The following is a 26,856-nucleotide window of genomic DNA, read 5'->3' as shown; positions in this document are numbered from 1 at the left end:
CTATGTGGAGAATAAATTGGAGTTGGGGAGAGACTTGAGGCAGGGAATGCAGGTAGGAGGCAATTACAATAATAAAGAGAAGTGATGCAAGCGTGAACTGGGCTTATGGCTTTGTGAGTGGAGAGAAGGTGATACATTTGAGAAATATTGTGGAGATAGACATAACATTATATGGCAACTGATTGCATGTGGTGGGAATGAGAAAGAGAATTGAAGGTTGACACTGAGGCGATGGGTCTGGGTCACTGGAAGCTTAGTTGTATGCTGGATGGTAGGGAAGTTCAGAAGGGCTGGTTTTTAGGGGGAAAAATAATGAGTTTGAGATGCCCAAGAGGCAGTGAGCTCAAAATGTCTGATAGGCCCTTTGTGAAGGATAGGAGCTCACTAGAGAGGCCTTAGAGGTCTGGATTTACAGATCTGGGAGTAATTACATAAAGATGATAATTGAAGCTGTGTGAGCTAATGAAGTGACTAACTAGAATAGAGGAAAGAGAATAGAGGACCTAGGACAGTCCTTGGAATACACTGACAGTTTAATGGGTGTAACATGCATGGTGATACAACAAAGGCTACTCAGAGGAAGTGTTCAGAAAAGAAGAACCAAGAAAGAGCGATGACACAAAACTACAAGAGAAGAGAGAATATTTAGAATGATAGAGACTGGTCAGCAGTATCAAATGCTGCATGAGGATTGAGAAGAGACCATTAGTTATGGCAATTAAGAGATTGTTAGTAACTTTGGAGAGAGCAGTTTCAGTGGAATTATGTTACCAGAAAACTAGATTGCAGTTTGGAAGAGAGTGAGTAGAGACAAAGTAGAGGCACTGAGGGTAGATGGCCTTTCCAAGAAATGGAGTTGAAAATGGGAAAAGACCTGTCAAATAGTAGCAGACTGGGATAGTACGATCTAGTGAGAGTTTTCAAAGGATAGGGGAGACTTGGCCAGACACTGTGTTTTGTGCAATAGAGTATTAACTAATAGTAGCAAAATTAGTTTCCATAAAATACGCTTGTCATTCTTTGAAATGTTTTTGATATTGGCAAATATATAGCAATTTCCCTTTTCTTGGTACTTGTCATTAAAAATGCTTATATGACTTTGCTTAAAGCCATTCTTTCATAAAATGCCTGGATTTTATTTTTTATTAACAATTTGAATACCACTGAAGACTAAGAACCACTTCTTATGTCATTTCATTGCTTACAGAGGTTCTTAAATCTTTTGTGGATGGAAGGTTATGGAAGATAGATGAATAATTTAAATCTACTTTTTAAGGCTTTTTGAAACTTGTTAATTATTTGAAAGGGAAAAATGTATGGACTGGCTTTCTCTACTTTCTCTACAAGTTGTTCCCTTATTTTCCTAATTCCTTTGAAATGCTGTTGCTGGGACCTCTGATTTGGCCTTCAGTCTGTCAGACCTTGTATTCTTCTTTGTACCCTCCCCCCCGCACACCCACACCCACACATACATGTTGGTATGCATATACACATGCATATACACATACGCACACATATATGTATATATGTTGTATGTGTGTTATCTGTTTTCCCTGGAGTAGGTTGTAAAATCCTCGAGGGCAAAGTCTCTCTCTCTGTCTCTTTTTTTTTGTTGTTGTTATTCAGTCGTTTTCAGTCTGGACTCTTCCTGACTCCATTTGGGGTTTTCTTGGCAAAGATACTGAAGTGTTTTGCCATTTCCTCCTCCAGCTCATTTTACAATTGAGGAAACTGAGGCAGACAGGGTTAAGTAACTTGCCTAGGGTCACACAGCAAGTAAAGTGTCTGAGGCTGGATTTGAACTCAGGTCTTCCAGACTTCCTGACCTTTATCCACTTTCTATAAATTTCTTAAACCTTTTTGTATAAATCAATCAATAAGCATTTGTTAGGTACCTACTATGTACCATTCACTAAATAGCTTAGCATCTATTTAGCACTTAAATGTCTCTTGATGTTGTTCAATGTGTATCTAAAAATAGTGAGAATTATTTCCATGTGGTTTGTGGAATCCATTATATTATGCCTTGTATAGTATAGGAACCATTATTTCAGAGTGGAGGAGGCCTGCCACGAAGCATGGCAGAAACTTTTGGAGGCAGACTGAAAACTCCCTTATAAAAAACTTAGCTTCAGGCCCTGGAACTTAAACTAGCAGAAATAAATCCTGGATTATCTGCAGATAAGATCATGCTTGTACATACTATTAATACTGAGGTCATTCCATAAAAATAAGTTTTCCCAGAAAAAAATGGAAATTCCTAATTTATCCTAAAAATATTATTGAAAACTTTTTTATTCACTTTGACAATTGGACAATTAAAAATGGCATTTTTATGCTTGCCCTATGTCTTACAAATAGTAGGTCGTAATTATGTATCAATAATTATTATGTATTATACATACAAACCCAATTAAAATATAAATATGTACAAATGCACACATCTATTTGTATACATATTTATACATACATACACAAGTATACATGTCACAAAGTATATATACACAAGTATGTTTGTCATATATATTCCAAAAGCAGCGTGACTTAATGGATAAAGCCCTGCCTCTGATAAAAAAACTGATTTTATAACACAGGGCAAATCACACAACTTCTCAAGTGCCTCAGGCAACTCATAAGTTGTGTTTTTCTTTTTTTTTTTTTGGTTTGTTTTGTGTTTGTTTGCTACAGGAGTTTGTTAGAAATCACAAATATGTTTTTAGTGGCTAGTGAATGGACTTCAAAGTCAGGAAGACTTAGGTTCAAGTTCAGAATGATACATAATGACTTTTAATGTTTGTGTTCTAGGCAACTCTTTAAGACTATAAGTTGCAGAGAGGGTATTCATCTGCTGTAAGGATTTCATCAAATGAAACTTCCCATACCAGAGAAATCATGGGTCCAGTCCCTACCCCTCCTCATATGTATGTGAGCGTGACATATGTGTGTTTGTGTGTATATGATATACAAATATGTATGTGTGTGTGTGTGTGTGTGTGTGTGTGTGTGTGTGTGTGTATGTGTATGTATGTATCAGGAGCACTGGGTTTGGAGTCAGAGAGACTCATCTTCCTAAGTTCAAATCTGGCCTCACACACTTACTAACTGTGTGATCCTGAGCAAGTCCCTTAACCCTGTTTGTTTCTGTTTCTTTATCCATAAAATGATTTGGAAGCAAAAGCAAACTGTTCCAATACCTTTGCCAAGAAAACCCCAAATGAGGTCATAAAGAGTCAAACATGACTGAAATGACAACAACGCACACACATGTATACATACACATGTATTCACACATATATACACACTGTATATTTGTATGCACATATATAGTATACATACAATAAATGTTATAAATGTGGTTTATCTGATTTTGGTAAAGTTTCTTATACTGTGGAGATGGTGAGATGTGTATGTGCAAAATTGGGTGGATTCAGAACTGGAAGCATGATTGGGCTCAAAGAGGAGCTGCTAGTTTTTACTGTGACAGGAGGCCTCTAGTGGAGTACTCCTGGGGTCTGTGCTTGACCTGGTGCTGTTTAATGTTTTTCCTATTGACTTAGATGAAGACATAGATGGCATGCTCATCAGATTTGCAGATGACACAAAGCCTGGAGGGCCAGCTGACACACTGGATGAGAGAGTCAGGATCCAAAAAAAGATCTTGACATGCCACAACATTGGACTGAATCTACTAAGAGGAAATTCATTATGCATAAATGCAAAGTCTTAAACTCAAAAAAACCTGTTTTTTTAAAGCTAACTTCTAAGTACAAGAGTGATGAAGTCTGCTTTGACAACAGTTTTTCTATAAAAAATCTTGGGGTTTTAGTAGACTGCAAACTCAATGAGTCAGCAGTATGCTATGGTCCCCCCAAAAGCTAATGAGTGAATGAATGAATGCAATGAACATTTAAATGCTTACTTTGTGTTAGGCACTTTGCCAGTTAATGCATGGAATATAGTTTAATACGTGAGATAGTTTCTACCCTCAGGTATAATGGGAACTTACATTCTAATTGGAAGACACCACACATATGAGGGAGTAGAGGCTAGGAAAGGGAATTTTAGTCTGGGGAGTCATAGGGATAGTAAATCCTTTGGGATTTTGCCTTGACATACCCTTTCCAGAAGCTCTGGTAGTAATGATTATTTACTCTGCCTCGAACTAGAGAGGTGGAAAACTGAGGTTGAGGTAGAAGGGATATGCCAGCACCATTAAGGAAGATGGCAAGATGGCCCTGGTGGACAATTGGATGCATATGAAGCGTGATTTGGTCTGTGACAGGATAGATCAGAGGTTCCCAAACTTATTTGGCCTACTGCCCCGTTTTTAAAAAAATCACTCAGCACCCTCCAGGAAATCTACCTTTAATGGTTTTTTGGGGTTTTTTTTGGTTTTTTAAAATTTGTGTCATTTCAAAAAAAATATATAAAATACATATTTTTTTAAATGACACATCTTAAATTTAATAATTTATTGTAAATTTGTGGTTTTTTTCCTGTATTGACATTTTGATGATGTAATATTACATCATATAACCGTATATTATAAACAAGTCATTAACACGCATATATTCCTGCTGATGCATACTGGACTTCCCAACAACATGGGGCAACTTGCCTACCAACACTTGCTTATTAAGACCTGTTGGCAGACTTCAACACTGATCAATTATAACTTGCATTTTGAGTGTTTATTTGGAAAATAAGGTAATCGCTATGAATTTAACTTTGTTACAAAACAGATGAAAGATGTGCAGATGATTTTTTAAAATTTTCTTCTCTTCTTTCCTTGTGCTTTTAGCTCTCTTATTTTTGTTCAATGTCCCCCAGTTGCACCGGAGGCTACTACCACCCCCCTGATGTTCCAGCGCCCAGCGGTATCACCCATTTTGGGAACCTCTGGGCTAGATCTAGTGGGCTAGGTTTGTTCTCATTTGTCATTGGAGACTGCTGTGCCCCAGGATAGAAGTTTCAAAGTCTGAATGGATTAACAACTCTAGGAATCTGGGAGGTCCAGCTTGAAAGACATTGCTCCTGGTGGACAAAATAGTGGCTGCAGCAGAGCAGAAGGCAAGATTTGCTCAGGTACATGGCAGGACATTATTATCTGCTTTGAGCAAGTTAGATATGTTTGGCTTTGGGCATTTACATGTACTCTTTAATCAAGATAACTCAGCCTCAGGGTAGGAGTTCCAGAGCTGAGGATTTTAATGAAAGTACAAATGGCAGCTGGGTAGTGCAGTGGATGGGGCACTGGAACTGAAGTCAGAAAGATCTAAATTCAGATTTGGCCTTAGACATACTAGTTGTGACCCTGGGCAAGTCACTTAACCTTTGCCTACTCCAGTTTCTTCATCTGTAAGATGGAGATAATAAAAGCATCTACCTCACATGATTGTTGAGAATAAAATGAGATAATATTTGTAAAGCACTTTGCAAACCATAAGGCATTGTGTAAATGCAAGCCATTTATTGTTGTTGTTACTAATCCTGCCTCAGACCCTGGGCAGTCACTTCACCTGTCAGCCTCATTTGTAAAATGAGGGGGGTGGATTCGATGGCCTCTAATATCCCTGATTCAAGCTCTAAATCTGTAAGTCTATGATTATCATGATTTTGAGCTACCTAAAGAGAAGAGTAGCTAGGAATAAGGAGGTGATAGTTCCACTGTAGTTTGCCCTCATCAGATCTCATTTGGAATATTGTATTCAATTCTGGGATCCACAGTGTACGAGGACACTGATAAACTGGGTAGTGGCTAGAGGATATTCAGGTTTATTGAAGGAACTGGACATGTTTAGCCTGAAGAAGAGAAGACTTGAGGAGCTCGTGATAGGCTTTCTTCAAGTATTTGAAGGTATGCCATGTGGAAAAGAGATTAGACTTGTTCTATTTGTCCCTATATGGCAGAACCAGAAGCAGCTGGTGGAAGTTGTAAAGAGGCTGTTGTTGTTTGTCCTTCATTCTCAAAAAGGACCAGTGACATCAGGAAGGTGATGTGTTGACTTGCAAGTGAATTGGATCTAAGTGAGCAGAGCTGGGCAGTCATCGGCTTCACTCTGTCCTCCAGAGTCATCCGAGTCCAGTAGCAACGCATAGGTCAGGATGGCTGGCAGTGGCCCCGGAAACAGTGGGAGGCCTTATCCCTTTTAAGCTGAGATCTTCCCTAGGTCTTGGTCTGAGGCAACACCTATTCAGCAATTAAAGGCTAGGTAGAATGGAGGCCAAACATGGCCCAGTTTGCTTAAGAGTTTTGTAAAGAGGCAAATTTAGGTTAAGTATTAGGGAAAACTTTCTGACAATTAGAGCTATCAGAAAATGGAATGGACTGACTCTAGAAGGTGATGGATTTCCCCGCCTCCCTCCTATCCCTTCTTAGAGTTCTTCAAGCAGAGGATAGCTAGCTACTTGTCAGGCATATGGAGTTGTAAGGTTGGCAAAAGACTTTGCGAGCATTTTTAGTTTGTTTGATCCTATCATACTACTAGTAAGAGGCTGGGAGTAAGGTTTGAACCTAAGTCCTCCTAACTATAAGTTCAAGATTGTATCGACTATATCACGCTGTCTTATAGAGTGTGTTTGAAGATAATAACCATGTTATTTTAAATCAACTGAATTCTCTAGCCTCTGTTAAGGTACATGGTTTGAGCTTTTTTTTTTTTGAATTAGTAGCATTAGATTTGTTCTGATCCATCTACATTCTCTTCTCTTTCCAAGTCCTTTTGGCATTTAGTTCATATTTTGTTTAGTTAAAAGCATAACAACTGGCCTATAAAGAAATCAGGTGCTGGGTCATGACCCTTGATTTCATCATCCTAGGCTTTAACTAACCAAGCTAGCTGGTCAGAGATTGACTTGTGGTAGTGGATGCAAAATTTGCTTTGTTATGTCAACATAAAAGCTAGTTACTTTTTGTGAACCTTAGATAAATTGCCTGTTTTTTTTTTTAACTGCATATTCACTGAAAAGTTTAGACCAAGCTTTGTGACCTGGTGCAAGTCACTTTTAGAGCTCTGGACAACTCTTATAAAACTATTAAGTTGCAGATAAGGTACTGAGCTGTGTTGGTAGGGAGAATTTTCTTATTTGGAAATTTCCTATATCAGTGAAATCATAGGACCAGTTCCTTTTCCTGCCCCTAACCTCATCTAGCTTCTATATCTTTTGTAAAAAGTGATACTGTTTTCATTAAACATTTTAAGCAATGTAGATAAAGGAACGTAATGTATTCAGTCATTTGTCAAATCTTGCTGTTTCTGTGTCCACGATATCTCTCATGCCTGATTACTTTTTGCTACTTACACAGCCATCATCTTAGTTCAGGCCCTCATCACCTCTCACCTAGAACAGCCATCGAATTGTCTCCCTGTCTAAAGTCTATCCTAGTATTAATGCATCTTCCACACAACTATGGAAGTGATTTTCCTTAAGCACAGATTTGATTATTTCACTCTACTCAGTAATCTCCAGTAGCTCCCTTTTATCTATAGGATAAAATATAAACTGTTTTGCCTTTTAAAACCCTTCTCAACCTAAGCCTAGTCTCCTTTTGTTATAATTCTCTACACTTTCTAATCTAGCTAAACTGCACTTCTGTCTTCCTTATACATGCCACTGTATTTCTAATATTCATCCTTTAGTACTGACCAACCAGCCACAATGCCTGGAATGTACTCCCTCATCACCTTCACCTCATAGAATCAATCCCTCAGAGCCTTCAAAACTCAGTTTAGGGCCATCTTCTATACTTAGCCTTTCCTTATAACATCAAACTGTTATTGTTCTCCCTGTCTAGCTACACTTTATTTTGTATGTATACATACATACTTATGTAACTCTCATTTAAATAAATAGCCTCTCCCATGGAGACAATGGATATTGTTACTGAATCTTTGAGCAGAAATAGAATGTTGGGTAGTTACAATCAAACTGTCTTTCTGAAGAGAGTTTTGAAAAAATGCTGTGAGACACAGAAAGAACTAAGAGAACTTCTTTCCTGAGAGACTGAATTAAATGTCAAAGAAAGAGTCTGAAGAGATAATGACAGAACTGAATTTGACTCATCCTGTGGAGAAGGTATCCTGAAGAAGAATTCTTGAGCAGATAAAGTAGATAAAGAAACATTTATTGGCATCCTGAAAAGGGCTGAATGGTCTGATTATGGTTCTAGTGTGTTTCTGTAGTTGTAAAGTCAGCAGTTGCAGAAGATGGTTAATGGCTGTGGATTTTTCCACAGCTGATACATTGTTGAATTATGTAAATGTCTGTGTGTTATTTGTTATAATGTTAATAAATTGTATATTCAGGAAACATGGATGTTTATCTAAGTCTGTGATGCCAGTGATTAATACTAAAGATGAAACTTTATGGCCAAAGAGGTTTCTTTGTTGTTTTTTAAACCAGCAGCGGGTCCTCAAATCTAATTAATTAGAAAGCTTGTCCTTTTCTATTAACCTATAAGGAAACATCAGAATATACCTTTTGATTGCATTAGAATCCAGGATGAGAATTAATAAATGAACCAGTTGTAGTTAGGGGTAAGGGCTGGAATGTCTGCTGTCCAGTGTAGTGCCCTGACACAGCCCATCTGCTTGATCCCACCTAGGCTGAATTCTTATATATGCGTATGTTGTCTCTGTGATTTAACAAAAGCTTCTCAAGGGCATTTTTGGTCTTTGCAACCTGTGGTGTCTGACACATAGTAGACTTAATAAGTACTTGACGATGGAGTCATAGTGAAAATAATTCTTTCTGGATTTAAATATTGCTTATTTTTAATTTTTTTAGTTCCAGATTCCCTCCCTTCACCCCTCTAAAAATAAATAACATACTCCTTATGCATGTGAAATCATACAAAACATATTTCTGCATTAGCCATTATTGCTTATTTTTAGGTATTCTATTAACTTTTGACTCAGGAAACATTGTATAAAATAAAAGATTACAGAAACATTCTCTATGACTGTTGAAATTTCATTGATATGGGAGAGGCAAGGACTTTCTATTTGAATGTGTGGTTGAGAAAAGCTTTCTAAATTGTTTTCAACTACCTCTCTTAATGAACAGTGTCACTATTGTAGTTAATTCTCTGTGCAGAGGAATTATTTTACAAAATGCTATTGTCTAGCTGACTTGTAGTAGTTTTTAAATAGTATGAAATGGAGGTAGATATTAGAGTAATTCCTTATCTAATAAGATTCACCTCATATTCCTTCTAAAGCCACAAATATGCCAGCTGTTTTTATGGTTTGTTTTGGTCACCTTACACCCTCAAGACCTCTCTTTTTCTGTAGCCTTTGAACACATTCAAATTCTGAAGGGACACTTGTTTCTTTCCCTGTTACTAGAATGTTAATGCTACATCATCATACAGCCCCTTCTAATTGCTCAAATAAGTTTACCTTTCCAGATTTTCTGGACTCTGTTGTTTGTATTTCATACTTCTTACTTGACTTGGTCTTTTCACCCAAAATCCTTCAAAGTCTTTTATTCCAATAAATGTCCATTCTGTTTTCCCATGGGATTATATTCAGTTTTTTAGAATAACTTATTTTTTGCCTTTTGGAATATTGCATTCCAAGATCTTGTTTATGGTAATAGCTGCCATATCTATCTGATCCTAGTTGTTATACCTTGATATTTTAACTACTTCTTTCTGGATTCTTGGAGTGTTTTTTTCTTTGACATGAGAGCTCTGGATTTTGGCTGGAACATTCCTGAAACTTCTTTTGAGCCTCCTTTTAGGAGGTGATTGGTGGGGTCACTGATTTCTATTTGGTTTATTTTAGTTTTCAGGAGGGAAATATTTACCAGTTTCTCTTTTAAGTTATTCTCTTTCTGATTTCTTTTCTGCAGAGCTTTTAGTTTATTTTTTATCTCCTGCTTCATTTCTTCTATGAATGTAGTCCTTGTAGAAAATTCATTTTTATTTGAGTCATTGCTTGTAGTTAGAGTTGCTGTCAGTCAGCTGTTTATAAACAGCTGACTGACAGCAACTCTAACTACTATTACCTGCCATATACTGTGCTAAGTACTGAGGATGCAAAGAAAGTTAGAAGATATTCCCTGCCCTCAAGGAGCTTACTGTCTTAATAGGGTGGGGGGAGAGAATATGCAAACAACTATATACAAAAAAGATTTATCCAGGATAAATTGGAGATAATCAGCAAAGGGAAGGCATTACCAGAATGTGGGATTTTAGCTCAGACTTGAAGAAAGCCAGGGAAATTTGGAGGGAAAGAATTCCAGCATGTAGCACAAGCTTGTATTGCTTGAGATGGAGTGTCATGTGAGGAACAGCGGGGAGAAGCTAGTGTCACTGTATCCCAGAATGTGTTAGAGGGAGGTGGCATTAAGGAATAAGAAGACTAGAAAGGAAGAAAGAGGCTAAATCGTGGAGAGTTTTTTAAACACAAAATAGCAGATTTTAAAATTTAATCCTAGAGATGATAGAGAGCCATTGGAGTTAATTGAATGAGAGGGTGGCATGGGAAGTGAAACTTTATAAAGATCACCTTCGCAACTGAGTGGAGGGTAGACTGGAATGGGAGAAATTTGAGGCAGGGAGACCAGTCAGTAGTGCAGATATGAAGTGACGAAGACCTGCTGGTAATGTCAGAGGAGAAAAAGGAACATATACAAGCAATATTATAAAGGCAGAAATGACAGGCTTAATATAGGGGGTAAGAGAGAGGAGTCTAGGATGGCACTTAAGTTGTGAGCCCTAGTGATTGGGAGAATGGTTTTATCTTCCATAGTAATAAGGAAGTTAGGAGGGGAATTTTTGGTGAGAAAGATAATGAATTTAGTTTTAGACATGTTGAGTTTAAGATGTCTATGAGAAAATCATTTTCAAATGTTCATTGGGCAGTTGAAGATTTGAAATTGGAGGTTGAGAGACCTTATGACTAGGCAATTCTGGGAATCATCTTCATAGGGAAGATAGTTGAATCTATAGGAGCTGATGAGATATCTAAGTGAATATTTATTTCCTATTTCCTATTTATTCCAATTTTTTCTGTTAAGGGCTTTTGGCTGACCTTTTGTACAGTTCTAGGATGGATGGAGTTGCTTGGTGTAGTTTTTTTTTTTAATTGGATTTCTTGATTTTTTTTTGGTACGGTGCAAATCAATCAATAAATGTTTATTAAGTGCCTACCACATACCGTGCGTGTACTGTGCTATAAACATTGGGTATACAAAAAGGCAAAATATAGGCCCTAAGCTTAAGGAGTTTACAAATTTCAAGTTTTTGCTGGATTAAGTAAGTATATGAGATCTGGATGGTCTGCCTCCCATTCATGCAACCATCTTGGTTAACTTATAAGGAAAGTTTAGTATAAATTTTTAAAGGAAGTTTCATTCCCTTGAATTTGAATTTCTTTTAATCATGATTGACACCTTAACAGACACCTAAATATGAAGAAAATGAGATATGCGTATTAAGTGTTGTTTAGGGCTACATATTATGTCTTTAATTTTTTCTTATTTATAATGGCTGTCAGAAGTAAAGGTAGAGTCCAAAAGCCCCCTTAGCCATCGTTGAGATTAAACAGTGCCAGTGGAAGGAGAGGAAAGAGTAGGAAAAATAAAATGAATAGGAAAAGTAAGAAGCAAGAAAAGGAGAAAAAGAAAGATGGGGAATTGCTACCAAAATTGCCTTAGTTGCTGTTTAGTGCCAACTGTGTTTTTGGTTTTCTGTTTTTGGGCTAGACAGATTGGATATGAAAGCTAAAACTCAATCCTTCACAATTTCAAAAGTAACATATGTAACTGCCGTTAGATTTTTTTAATGGTAAAGTAATTATATTTTATGGTTTGTATATGTGTTGAACTTTTTTTGAAATACCAAATTACAACAGGGGTTAGGGGAAGAATTAATAACTATTATTAAAGGCTATTAGAAGTAATTTTATAAGGTGGACAATTTCCACTACATAAAACTAGAAAAGTAGCAATTGATTAGGGAAAAGAATAAAGGTCTTGATATCAAAGGTATGTTGAAGACTGATACAGATTTATAAATACAAAGAACCATCTCCAATGGGTTCAGTGGTCAGAGCCAATCTGATAGGTATGAGGTAGTATCAAAGAGTTGTTTTAATTTTCATTTGTTTGATCAGTAGTGATTTAGAGCATTTTTTTATATGACTATTGATAGCTTTGATGTCTTCTGAAAACTGCCTTTTTATATCCTTTGACCATTTATCAATTGGAGAATGGTTATTTTTATAAATTTGGCTCAGTTCCCTATATATTTGAGAAATGAGGCTTTCATCAGAGGAACTTGCTGTAAAAATTTCCCCCCAGTTTTCTGTTTTCCTTTTAATTTTGGCTGCATTAGTTTTGTTTGTATAAAACCTTTTTAATTTCAGGTAATGAAAATTATCTATTTTACTCCCCATAATAAACTCTTATCTCTTGTTTGGTCCTAAACTCTTTCCTTATGCACAGATCTGAGAGGTACATTTTTCCATGCTCCCCTAATTAAGATATCACCATTTATGTTTAAATCATTTATCTCTTTAAATCTTTCAAAGTTGTTTTGCTTTATAATGTTATTATATACGTTTTTCTCTGGTTCTGCTCACTTCGTTCTGCATCACTTCAAATAAGTCTTCCAAGGTTTGTCTGAAAGCATTCCTTTTTATTATTTTATTATGCTCAATAATATTCCATTATTCATGTACCAAGACTTCTCATGCCATTCCTCAATTGATGGGTACCTACTTTATTTCCAGGTCTTTGCTGTGACAAAGAGTTGCTATTAAATATTTTTGTACATATGCATCCTTTTTCTCTGTTTTTGATTTCTTTGGAGAATAGGATTAGTAGGGTTATAACTGTGTCAGAGGGTAGGCAAAATGTAGTGATGGGAGATTTAATTTAATTTCAATTACTTTCCAGCATGGTTAGATCAATTAGTCACTATATTAACGGTATATTGGTGTGGTTATTTTCTTTAATCTCCTCAAAAAATGGTTCAGTTTCTTGCCATTTTTGTGCATCTGATGAATATGAGGTGAAGCCTTAGAGTTTTTTAATTTGCATTTATCTTAATCATTAGTGATTTGGAGCATTTTTATATGGATGCTAATATCTTGGCTTTCTTCCTTTGAGAACCACAACAAACAATTTTCAGAAGAAATGACAATTCTTAGTAATCAGTATGAAAAATTGCTCCAAATCATGAATAATATGATAAATGCAAATTAAGACAGTTCTGAGGTTGCAACTCACATCTTTCAGACTGATTAGGGTGACAAAACAAAAATGATAAATGTTAGGGCTCCATTTGAGTTATATTTTCCATTGATTGACAGGTATTGCAGATGGATAATGAGCTGGGCCCAGAACTGAACATGAGGAACAGCATGGTCTAGATTACATTTGGTAAATTGTTTGTGCTTTCAGTGATCCCAAGCTGCTTCCTGACCGAAAAAAAAAGGGAGAAGCAGGAAGGAGAAGAAAAAAGAAACAGGAGAACTTATGAGGCTACGAAAAGAGTGTAGAGAGAGGAGAGAAGAGGATGCAGGTACAACCACAGTTTGATGACAGGATATGGGTGATGATCCAGCAAGGGAGACTGAGAAAGAATAATCCAGTGGATAGGAAGAGTTCCAAGAAATAGCATATCTAAGGTGAGGTAGGGTTGTCAACAGTATCAGATGCTGCTCAGAGGACAAGAAGAATGAGGATTGAGAAGAGGTTATGGTAATGTTGGAATGGACAGTTCCAGTTCCATGACAGGGGCAGAAACAAGTTTGTAAGGGGTTTTGGTGACAATGACTTTTTTTCTCTTAATTGAGAAGTGATTGCTTTTCTATTAGAACATTGCAGATACTGTTTTTATTATCTTGTGGGTTTTTTTGTGTGTGTGTGTGATTATGAATTTTTGAAGAAGTTACAGATATTGACTTTATATTTTTGGTTATCTTGTACCTTTTTTCTTTCTGCAGAATTTGATTATCTAAGTGGAATTACTATCGTGTTGGAACATCGATTAAATATAATGTAATCCATTTATTTGTTTTCTCTGATTTCTTCTCATAAATGACAAATTTTCACCCCTCTTATTTTGGTAGACACATTTCATTATCTTACCACTCCTCTGTCTCCTTTACTGGATCTTCCTCCAGATCACACCCTTTAACTGTAGGTGTTCCTCAGGGTTCTTTCCTGGGTTTCTTTTTCTTCTCCCTCTATACTTCTTCACTTAGTGATCTCATTATTCAGTTGTTTCGGTCATTTCTGACACTTCATGACATTATTTGGGGTTTTCTTGCAAAGGTACTGGAATGGTTTTGCCATATCCTTTTCTACCTTATTTTACAGACAAGGAAACTGAGGCAAACAGGATTTAGTGACTTGCCCAGGGTCACAAAATTAGTAAGATCTGAAGTTGTTTGAACTCTGGTGTTCCTGCCTCTAGACTCTTTCACCACCTGGTGCCTCTCTCATCAGCTCCAATGGATTTAGTTACCATTTTTATGCTGACAATTCTCAGACTTAGCTTTCTTGCCCCAATCTCTCTCCTGACCTCCTATCTCACATCTCCCAACTACCTTTTAGACAATATGTCCAAAACAGAACTCATTATCTTTCCCCCTAAAACCTTCCTCCCTTTTTCTATCTCCCCCACCCCTCCAATTACTGTAGAGGGCAATATCATCCAGTCCCTCTGGCTCACAACCTAGGAGCCATTCTGGATCCTCATTATCTCTTACCCCCCATATCCGAGCTGTTTCTAAGGCCTGCTAATTTCACCTTTCCAACATCTCTCAAATATAACCCCATATCTTCTCTGACACTGCTGCGACTCTAGTGCAGGCCCTCGTCATCTCGCACTTGGATTATTGCAATAGCCTTTTGGTGGGGCTGCCCGCCTCCAGGTTCTCCACACTCCAGTCCATTCTCAATTTTCCATTAAAGGCCAGTGGCTTCCTGTTACCTCCAGGAACAAATACAAAATAGTCTGTTTGGCATTCAAAGCCCTTCATAACCTAGCCTAGTCTTCTTATAATCTGATACATGCTCTTTGAGCTAGTAATAGCCAGGAACAAGACATTCTGCGTCTTGACTACCCTAGCTGTCCCACATGCCTGGAATACTTTACCTCCTCTGCTATGATTTTGGACCTCCCAGGCTTCCTTTAGGTCCCAAACAAAGTCCCACTGAATTCCCACAGGAATCCTTCCCCAACCCCTCTTAATTCCAGTGCTTTCCTCTCTTTTAATTATTGCCCATTTGTCCTGTATGTAGCTTGTTTTGTATGTATTTGCATAGTCTCCCTCATTAGATTGTAAACTTCATGAGGGCAGGGAGTGTCTTTTGCCTCTTTTTATATTCCCAGGGTTGTAAGCATCTGGCACTTCATAATTATTTATTGAAATTAATTGAATGTTGTTGTTTCTTAAATATTTGAACCATTGATACATTTGGAATTTAAAATAGGTGTGGATTCAGTTCCATTTTCTTCTATACTGTCATCCAATTTTCCTGTTTTAATTTACCAGTGGAATTCCTTCCTTAGTGTATTGTGCTGTTGTATTTGTCTACCTCTAATCTTTTGGATTCATGTGTCTCAAATGAGAGGATGTAGTTCCCCCTCTCTCAATAATTTCCTTTGAAATTGTGGTTGGAGAGGGTGGTCCTCAGAATAAGGAAATCTAGAGTGAAATGCCTCTGATATACACTGGGTTGCCAGTGAGCAAGTCACTTAAACTTCCAGTGCCCCCTAAGACTAAATTCTGGATGAATTGGCAGGTCAGCATCATTGTAGCCTTATAGGGATGAAATCATAAATTTTTATGTTTTATTTTTCCATATGAATTTTGTTATCACTTTAATTCTACTAAGTAAACTATTGTTATTTTTGTTAGCATTATATTAAATCTATAAACTAATTTGGGTAGTATTGTTATTTTGCGTGCTATTTTGACCTGCTCATAATCACTGAATAGCTCTGTAATTCTTTAATTCTTCCTTAATTTAAAAAAAATTGTTTAAAATTGTCCTTGTTTAGGTCTTGAATGTCTTTTTGTAGATTGATGCCCAAATATTTGATGCATTTTTGTTGTTATTACAAATGACATAAGGTTAGAACCAAAAGTTATGAGGCTATTAATTGGAGTAATAAAGCCTTTCCAGAATTGCCTGATATTTTAAATTTATTTTTCATATTGAACTTAAATGGGCATTCACACACACACAACAGTGGAACATAAAGTGAAAATAGAAAACTGCAGATCCCAACAATGTACAATTTGTTTTTCTTTTAAAATATTTAATAAATTCCACATTTAACTTTCAAAGCTATCCTTCTTGTCTGTGATTCTTTATCTCTTTCCTTCTGTTCTCTTCTGTGTGGTTTTTAAATTAAATTGTTTTTTTTTCATTTACCAAGCATTTTTTTTCATTCTTACCTCCTCTGCCTCTAAAAAAAGGAAATTAAAAAATGCTTGTAACAAATATGTGAAACAAATTCCCATATTTGTCATGTTCAAAAACAATAGTCTTATTTTGAATATAAGTCTATTAGCGGCTGTCAGTCAGTCTTGTGGAATCATGGTTGATCATAGTTCTTAAGTCTTTCAGAATTGTTTGTCCTTCCTTCCTTCCTTCCTTCCTTTTTACGATATTACAGTATCACTCTTCATAAAAGTCTTCACAGGTTTCTCTGAAACCTTCTTCACTTCTGACAGCACAACAATATTCAACACTCTCATACTATATACAGTTTCCTCAGACATTCCCCAAACTGTGGGTACTCTCATAGTTTCCAGTTTATTGTCAATACAAAAGAGTTGTTATAAGTACTTTTGTACATATAGAACCTTCTCTTTCTTTTATCTCTTCTGAGTGCAAGCCAAGTAAACAACTTTTCTCTAGACATGGGACCTCTGACTTAAAGGCATTTCTGTCTGACCCTCCAAGATTCCTCCCTTGGGTTTCATACTCTCCTGTTGACATTTCAGCAGCTTTCTTTGACCTCTCAAAAGTGTTGATTAGAAGTTCTGCTTTTACAATTGGCTCTCTTGCTGAGAAAAGCTCTTCCCTATTGAACCCACAAAGATTTCTTCTTTCAGGATAGACTGCTCTCATCCTCACTTTCTTCATTCATCTTTTTTCTAGAGATCTTGAAAAACTTCAAGGGAGCTGGAGTTACTCTTGCCCTTGATCTGACACTGTCCTCATTGAAATGCTTCATGAGCTTACTGTACAAAGCTGAAGTTCAAAACCAAGAGGCATTGTGCAGAGTAGATAGAAAACCTTGACTTTGGGAAGATCTGCCCCTGGTATGTACTTACCAAATTACCGTGGGTAGGTCACTTCTCTGTGCCCCTAGTCAACTATATAATTTAAGTTAGACATAAGTTGCCAGTTTATACTGATAAAAAATATCTTTGAAGAAATCACAGGTTCACTCCATCCCCCCCGCCCCTCACCAACAACCAACTATGTTCTAGTCTGGCATCTTTGTCCAGTTATTTATAGAGGTCATGTGCCTTGATTGGCCATGTAGCTTAGCTGGCAACCACTACAATCACCTGTGGTTTCTCTCAAGGTTGTTTCCCTTAAGGGGTAAAAAAGTCCTGGCATTCGCTGGTTCAGAGCCCCCTCCTCTGTTGAATTTCCCACCAAGTTCTTGTTACCAGACTAAAATGTGCCTTTAGATTCATAGTTTATTGGCTAAGGTAGTGTATCTTAAACCTAATAAATGGCCATGCTCTTCCTACCTCAATCCAACAGTTTTACCCACTTTTAGATAAAGAAAATCTTTAATGACTCATAGTACAGGCATGAAGTTGAGATAAAAGGGAGTGGGGTAGAGTGAGGTGAGTGGTTTTTCCTGGTATAGTAGAAAGCAAGGCAAAACATTAAATGACCCCAAGTCTCAGTTTCCTTATCTGTAAAATAGGGCTAATGTTATTGACTTGTTTTTTGTGAGGAATAAATGAGCTGAGAAAGCACTGTATAACTGTAAAGGGCTATATAGGTGTAACCTCTCACTTTTGTACACTGTAATTGTATATTAGTCAGTTCTTAAAAATGTTTATGGAATGAGTAAACAAAAATTGTCATGGTCTAGGATGCCATTTGAAGCTAAGATTAATATCTTAAAGTAAGCTTGGGAAAAAAGAACCCTAAGGTCACAAAATAACTTTAACAGTAGATTGAACATGAATTCTTATAATTACTATTCACAAAATCAAGGTTGTTATCTAGAAATTATATTTCATACTGTTTTATTATACATTTCATCTCCTCTTGGCTTTCTCAGTTGTTTCCTAATTTGAAACTCAGAATTTAAAAAATGAACTGAAACCTCTTAACTGGCTTAAAAATTGGATGGAAAAATTATGAGTTTGAATTAAGTATGCTTCTTTAATGCCTTTGCTTACAGTTCTTTATAATCTCAGTCAAAAGATTTTTGGAAATTAAGTTACTGAGTCAGCACATACTATTACTACTACGACTAGGTAGCAATTGCATATTGCTTTGTGTGCAAAATATTTTACAAATATAGGGGCAGCTAGGTGGCACAGTGGATAGAGCACCGGCCCTGAAGTCAGGAGGAACTGAGTTCAAATCCGGTCTCAGACCAAATACTTAACATTTACTAGCTATGTGACCCTGAGCAAGTCACTTAACCCCAGCTCCCTAAAAATTCAAAAAAACAAAACAAATATTATCTCATTTTATCCTCACAACAAACTATGAAATAGGAGCTGTTATTGTCTTTATTTCACAAATGAGCAAACTGAGGCAGAGAGATTCTGATTTAAGTTAAGTGACTTGCTCAGGGTCACCCAGCTAGTGTAAATGTCTGAGAAAGGATTGGAACTCAGGTTTTCCATGACTCCCAAGTCCTGAGCTCTGTCTATCCATTGTACCACCTGTCTGCCCATGCTTTGTATTTGATAAGAACTGAACTACAATGATGAAATCATATTGCTTTGTTAGGTCTTGTGCTTATTTCTTAGTGGCATCCATACACAAGAAAGCTAAAAGGAATTGTGCTGTGAAATCTTAGGGTTTTTATAGGATTTCTCTAGACCATTGGCTTGCACCTGAACACATGACTTGACAAATTTTACCAGTAGGATTTTCTGAACTGCACGCATTATACCAGGTAGCAGTGCCCATTTATATCAGACCATTGTTTTTGTTTGTGTTTATGTTATTATAAGCCTCAATTATGATCAAAAGTTGAAATTTATACATTTCAAAATAAAAGTTAAGCAATCTCACTACTTTGTTACTGGTTCAGTCAAGCTCATCGAGTCATTACCCTTTCTGTGTTTCTGGTTCATGGCATCATAGGTTTAGAGATATGGGGACAGCTGTATAGAACATCTTTTCCACCTCTCTCGTTTTTATAGGTTGAAAAACTGAGGCCAAAGAAGTTGTTCAGTAATGAAAGCTGCTGCTACTTACTCTCAATAGGATATAAAGAATCTAAGTTTAATGATAAATTTTAAATACTTTTTGCTGTTTGTAAAAAAAAATGTCATAACGTACAGTTTTGAGTATGTTACATAAATTGTTTTCAATTAAATTTAATTTCTTAGAAAATATTTTAAATTCTATTATTTCAATAACAGATATCATAATCACATTAGTTTCTCAGACATCTAGAGAAAGGGAATGACCACAGCCATAAAACTCATTTCTTCTACTTTAAAACCATTTCCTCTATTTCTATGAAAATGAGTATGTGTTAATATGAAAGTACTAGTGCAAGAGAATAATGTATGTATTTTTTAATACTAAGATAGAGAAGGGCAGCTAGGTGGCGCAGTGGATAGAGCACTGGCTCTGAGGTCAGGAGGACCGGAGTTCAAATTCGGCCTCAGACCAAACACTTGACACTTACAGCTAGTGTGACCCTGGGCAAGTCACTTAACCCCAATTGCCTAAAAAAAAAATTAAAATCTAAGATAGAGAAACTATAAACTTTTCATTCATTTATATGTTGCAGAATTAAGTGTTATTCCAAATAATCATTTATCATTTTAAAAGACATTTGATAATGAAACATACTTGTATTTCTGTTTTTCAGTGTCAAAACAAAATCATTTTTGACACCTAAAATTGTGCAGTGGAATTCTGAATACAACAGAACGTAACACTTCCATTTTTTGTAATCCAAAAAAGTAAAGTTAAGAAGCAAACTTTTAGGTTTCACTGATTTTTTTAAAGAAGGAAGTTTAGATTTTTCAATGACTAATGATTTTTCCTTTATACAAATTTTGAATACTTTTGTTTTTATATCACATTTATTTTTAAATAGATCCTTCACTCTTACCCATTAAGCCTTGTCCCATATCAGAAGAAATGTCATAAAAACAAAAAAAATTTCCTTTAATAAATCCTTTAAGATAATTTATTCTCACATTTTGATTGCTTCAGTAGTTTAATCATTTCACAACTGATTTTAGTTTACAATTCTTAAAATTTGGAAACTAAACAACAGTACTTTGGTAAGTAACTAATATTTACCAAGATGTAAGGATTAAATTTCCTAGAAAATAACTTGTAAAACAAAGATGTTGTTTGTTGATTAAGTTTTAAAATATTGTTGTACCTCTTTTAGGTTACTCCTCTGAATTGTACTCCAGCTTGTAGCTTGAGGTCCCCAGAGGATGGATGATTACCACTCAGAGTTATGGGTGGGATCTGAAACACTAGGTTTCTAGTGCTGTTTATTTATCTTAAGCCCCAACTGATGTCTTTCCCACTAACTATCAGATAGTAGCCTAAAAAAACTTTACTACAGGTATTTAATAAGATTGTTTAGTAAAAAACATTTGGTACAGAACATTACCCCTAATGCCTGAGGCATACTCTCCTACAAATCCAGATAGGTTCATAGGGATTGAGCTCAAGCATACAGTGCAATTTTAGGGAACCACACATATAGGATTTCTGGTTAGCAACATGGTAACATGTTCCTGAGGCTACATGTCCTGGAAGGCCTTTGTGGAGTCCAAAACTAGCATTGTTAAAGAGTCATATTCCTTGAAGTTAACTCTCTCCTTGGAAACTGTCTTTCTGCATTCATGTTTTTTCTCAGCCTATCACTCTACTCCCAATTGGATGTATTGTCTCCTACTTGAACAGTCTTTCCAATAACATGGTCATTTGGAAAGTAGGGAGAAGAAAGAGAAATAATCTCTTCTTCCGAGAGTGAATACCTCTGAAGCCTTTGGGTCCAGTTCTGGAACTGGAATCCTTGGCTTCTGAACCTGGAGTCCACCACTGGATGCTTCACTGCTTGATTGATTCGGTGCTTTAATTTCTTCTGTTATTTTAAACCCCCAGACACATGGTTAACTTGTTTGGTTAGCCAACCAGTTATTCCTTTCTAACCCAGTAAAAGAGTTTCGCACCTTTGCATAAAATTACCACAGTATGTAGATTATCTTATTATACATTTAAACTTCATCATGCCCTTGTACTGACTACATTATTTTAATTGAGATAGAAATGTGTAATCCTGTTTTGTATACTATGAATTTAACAGATATTAACAAACATACACATTTCAGTATTAAAGGTATAGAGAAGAGGATTGTATGTGAAACTCTGAACTTCTGTTACACTCTTAAAGGCATATATTAAAATCAACATTAGTTTATCCCCTTCTGAACATTGTTCTGTTCACTTCTGTGTAGTTTGTTTAATGTTTCATTGACACACTTTTCTTTTTTTCTTTTGTTTGCAGCACTGTCACTACTCCAAAACTTCCTCCACCCTCTAAAGAACTCTGCTTTGTCACACATAAGAGCAGTCAAATAAAACATATCAACCCATTGGTTATGTCTGAACATGTGTATCTCATTCTGCACCTTTCATTATTCATCTATCTGACAAGAAATGGGAAGCAGACTTCATTATCAGTTTTTCTGATTAGTCATAGCGTTGATCAGAGTTTTTAAGTCATTCTAAATTATTTTCTTTCTGGTCACTGTATAAATTGTTCTTCTGGTTCTTTTCATTTTATTTTGCATCAATTTATACTAGTGTTCTCAGATTTCTCTGAGTCATTTTTTGGTCTTTTTTACAGTTATTATATTATATTGTTCTCTGTAATGTAGATATTGTTTTATATATATGTAATATATATTGCTATATTCATATACTGTAATTTGTTCAGCCATTTCCCAATTAATAGGTACTTAAAGTATTATAATTAAAAGTGCAATTTTAAGTATTTTTGTGCATGAGTACAAAAAGAGTACATTTTCTTTGACTTTTTTTTGAGGTTAGGCCTGGTAGTGGTATCATTGTGTCAAATGATAGGACTTTTTGGTCATAGTTTCCAACTGTTTTTCAGAATAGTTGGACCAGTTCATAGCTATACCAACAGTGCATTAGTGTACTTGTTTTCCCTCACTTCCAACAATTGTCATTTTCTTTCTTTTTTTTTTTCCGTTCATCTTTGCCATGCTGGTAGGTGCTATTAGAGTTGCTATAATTTGCATTTCTCTGTTTGTGATTTCGAGAGCATTGTTTTCATATGGTTTGTTGATAACTTTTTTTTCTTTGAAAGTTAGTTTGGAGAGAATGGCTTCCATTGAGTGAAGAGGTTGGAAACCAGATTGCAAAGGACTGAAAAATGATAAGAGAAGTTGTAGGTTATGAGAATAATCAGCTTCTTCTAGGAACTTGGTTTTGAATGGCAGGAGAGATCTAGTATAATACCTAGAGGGAATGGTAGGGTTAATGGAGGAATTTTTAAGGCGAGGGTAGACCTATATGTGTTAGGAGGCAATAGGGAAGGAACTAGTAGATAAAACATTGAAGATTAGAAAGAAGTGGAGATGATAGTAGAAGTGTAGAGAATGATGGATGATGTCAAGGGAATATAAGATATGAAAGGTAGAAGAGGGAATTAATTTTATTTTTAAAAAATTTAAATTAAATTTTAAAATTAAAAAAATTAAATTTAAATTTAAAATTAAAATTTCATTTTATTCAATTAGTGAAAATCCACCCTCTCTCATTCACCTTTTCTCCTTTCCCCCATTGAGAAAAGGAATTCACATTGAATAGCCTCTCTTTTTAATAAAGTATGATGAATCAAGATATGCTGAGGGTGAAAGGAGAGTGTGGTGTGGGAAGCTTGAAATGGAAAGAGAAAATTTGGTACAGCTAGAATAGCATACAGAATCCATTTAGGATGATTAAAAGGATTGCCTTGCTGCAATGAGGGCCTAGTTGAAATTAGTTAGAAGTTTGTAGTGGATGGTGGGGATATTCTAGGGTTGGGATTAGGTTAGTTATGAGCTGCAGTCTGAGAAAGAGGAAATACATTTGAGAGTAAACAAAAGCTTAATTCTGAACTGATTAATTTTAAGTTTAGGATAGGAAAAGGGAAGAAAGTGAATTGATCAAAACCAGTCAACACATCAAAACAAATTGATGTTCAATGCAGTGCTCCATTCCCATGAACACCAACCTCTGGAAAGGAGGAAAAGCAGCAGGTGTCTCTCATGTTTCTTCTTTGGGGCCAGGATTGTTCCCTATAATGTTTCAATATTCAGTTTCACTAGTTTAAGGGTTGTTCAATCTCAGTGTCATCCTTGCTTTCTCACTCTTCCTTATCCTCCATATCCAATCTTTTTTCTTTTCTTATTTTTTATTAATTTATTTTATCAAAAATCACTTCCATAAGCATTTGAGTTTTAAATTTTTCTCTGCTTCCCTCCCCAAGATGGCATGCAATCTGATGTGGGTTTATACACACACACACACACACACACACACACACACACACACACACACACACATACATACATTTATATATACATTCCTGTTATACATATTTTTACATTAGTGATGCTGTAAGGAAGAATTAGAACCAATAGGAGGAACCACAAGAAAGAGAAAACAAAACAAAACAGAAGACAAAAATAGCAAATAGTATGCTTCGATCTGCATTCAAACTCCATGCTTCTTTCTTTTTTTTTTTTCCCTTTAGGCAATTGGGGTTAATTGACTTGCCCAGGGTCATATAGCTAGTAAGTGTCAAGTGTTTGGTCTGAGGCCATATTTGAACTTAGGTCCTCCTGACTTCAAGGCTGGTGCTGTATCCACTGCGCCATCTTGCTGCCCCCTGTCTTGTAAATTTGATGAGATTTGTACTCCGCATATTTAGTACTAGTCCCTCCTTCTAATTTTGAGTTATTATCTGCTCATATTTTGTGCTTCAATTAAACTTCTTCCTTTTCAAGTCTTTGGTGTAGCTCTTTTCCATTATAGTCTTCCATCATTCACTTTCTGACTCTGCCCCTTTTGATGTTGTGTATGTATATCTTGGCCGGATATCAAAGCTGCCTCAGCCTCCTCCTCATGTTTCACCACAGGCTTCTGTCCCTATCTTTAGTAGCTTTTAAGGGTCAGGACTGGCCCCAGCTGGGTTTCTCTTCCTTGTTTTTGCTGGGTGCAGCTGTTCATACTGTCCCTGTGCCCTAGTTTTTCTCTTGACTATAGTTATCTTCTCCTCTGGCTGGGCTCAATCTGTCCTTTTTATCAGGGTTGGAAAGAGTAGGGATGGAGTTCTGGACTGAGTCAGTGCATGCTAGGGGTTGCTCCAGACAGAAGATAGCTTGATTTCTATTCCTATTCTCCCATCCCACTTTCTCTTCACTTGATTGAGCAGAATCATTGTCAGTACTGAGGGGGTTAGGGACCATTAGGAGGTTGTAGCATGTGCCAGTGGATTCTGGGTGGGGGGAATCTCACAGCCTTTGGTCACAGCCTTTGGGTTTATTTGTGCAATATTGCAACAGTGGATTAGCATTTTCTGCTGTTCATTTATTAGGTTATTGCCTTGTCAGAGTTCTTTCTTTTGCAGTGGAGTCAGATGTAATTGTTCTACAGTCTGCTTTTTTTTTTCCCCTGGGGGATGGGGGTGGGTGGGAGGTGGGATGGAGAATACTACATCCAGGACCTTGACAGAAGGAAGAAAAGGTATCCTTTCCCTTCCCTGTGAACAGTAAATGGGATTAATCTCACTAGCCCCATGATGTGGTGTCACAAGAGGGGGGAGGGGAGAAGAATCTCCATATGGAAACACCCAAATCCTTTACCTTTTTACACAGAATGCTTTGCTCCCGTAATGACATCCCACTACCACTAATGTCCTTTGTGAGCCACTTTCCTCTAAGAGGATAAACTACACCCCCTCCCTCCCTTAGATTTTTTTTGGGGTGTGGGGAGGAGCCATGATGTTCCTTCAGTTAAAAAAAAATGTGGCAGGCTTTGTAAAGAATAGATAGTAGATGAGAGGGCCTGAAGTGCCTCAGAGACAGTGGGATGTGTCCAAGATGACATTAAATTTATAGACCTGGTTGTCTAGATGGATGTTGGTGTTTTCAACTCCTCAACAGAAAAAGAGGAACTTAGCAAAACAGATGGGTTTATGAAATTATGTGTTGCTTGAAGTTTTTTTTTAAAAATCGATTTGTGGTCTATTGTTATCCTAGACTACGTTACCTGAACACTGTTCGGTGAAAGAAAGAATATGAAGAGCTGGTGTTGAGTCAAATATACTGAGTAAGTATAGAATGGACTTCTAATAATATGCCACCTCAATCTCACAAAGCTTTAAAAAAAAAGTAGAAATAAAATTTATCAAAGAGGAACCCTTTTGTTAGTGATTAAAACAAATTCCCTTGTAAACAAAATTGAGTTTTCTTTTAAATATCTGATGTATGACAATTAGATTTCTTGATAAGGTTTCTCTAAAAATCTTTTAATTTGAAATTGAACTTCATTTACCTTTTGAAGAAAGCACTGCCAGTTCAAGTTGGTGAGTTAGAAAGTGAAATTTTCACCTCTTTCTGCATCCTAAACTATATAATTTCTTAATTTTTATGACATTTTTTAGTTTTCCCCACAAATGTCGATGCTAGTTTTTCCATAGGTCTTAATGTTTAAAGTTCAGTTGTAAAATAAAAAGTTGAAGTGTTCACTTGGGTTAAATCTTGACTCACTCAGTAATGATGAAATACCAGTGTAGTTTAATAAATAGTATGCAGGATGCTGGACTGATGCTACAGCTATGATTTGCTGTATGAGTATGTCTGTTTTGTACCTCCATATTTGCCATATGTAGATAATTATATTTGCTCTGTATTCACAAAAATATTGGGAGAATTACTATAATTAGATATTTTAATTTCTGTAAAAATTTTGAGATACCTCGGATATTATGAGGCATCCAGTGGATAGAGCATTGGTCCTGGAGTCAGAAAGATCCCAATTCAAATCCTGCCTTAGACGTTTGGCTTTGTGATCTTGGGCAAGTCACTCAACCTCTCTCAGCCTCAGTTTTCTCATCTGTAAAATGAAGGTAATAACAGTACTTACCTTATAGGGTTGCTATTGAGGTCAGATAAGATAATATATGTGATGAGCATTGAAAACCTTTAAGAATTATATAAATGCTAGCCATTAGTAGCTATTTAAATCCAGGGTATTTTATAACATCTCACCTTTCTGTTTTTGTGTATCTGAATCTTGATCAATAAACACTTTTTTTTTATCACTAAGCATAGCTTTTTCAAAATTTGTTTTTGTTACCTTTAAAACTTAAAAGAGCCAAGGTATTTATAAAAGTACTCAAGCATCTTCATTTTAGGGCAGTGAAATTCTGGGTCTTTATAGGGTAGTACGATTAGTGCCTCCTATGTATTTTTTGACCCATCTAAGCCTGGGAACCCTGAATCAATTTGATGCATTCAAATTTTTTTTTTTTGGTGAGGCACTTGGGGTTAAGTGACTTGCCCAGGGTCACACAGCTAGTAAATGTCAAGTGTCTGAGGCCAGATTTGAACTCAGGGC

General features: G+C 36.3%; 1 protein-coding gene across 4 annotated transcripts in view; it reads left to right on the top strand.

Annotated features, from left to right (window-relative positions):
* Positions 1 to 26,856, top strand: part of ITSN1 (intersectin 1) — a 279,339-nt gene that overhangs the window by 8,645 nt on the left and 243,838 nt on the right. For 3 of the 4 annotated variants that reach the window (XM_020995909.2, XM_020995907.2, XM_078146542.1), the window contains exon 2: positions 25,497 to 25,566. The exons of the other annotated variant lie outside the window; for it this stretch is intronic. The gene's annotated coding sequence lies outside the window, so the exon portion shown is untranslated. The remainder of the gene's footprint in view (positions 1 to 25,496; positions 25,567 to 26,856) is intronic. 4 annotated transcript variants of the gene reach the window in all.

This window comes from Phascolarctos cinereus, unplaced genomic scaffold (genome assembly GCF_003287225.1).
Source record: "Phascolarctos cinereus isolate Bilbo 61053 unplaced genomic scaffold, phaCin_HiC Scaffold_726;HRSCAF=1367, whole genome shotgun sequence".
NCBI classification, from domain to species: domain Eukaryota; kingdom Metazoa; phylum Chordata; class Mammalia; order Diprotodontia; family Phascolarctidae; genus Phascolarctos; species Phascolarctos cinereus.
This window is presented reverse-complemented; position numbering and strand designations above follow the sequence as displayed.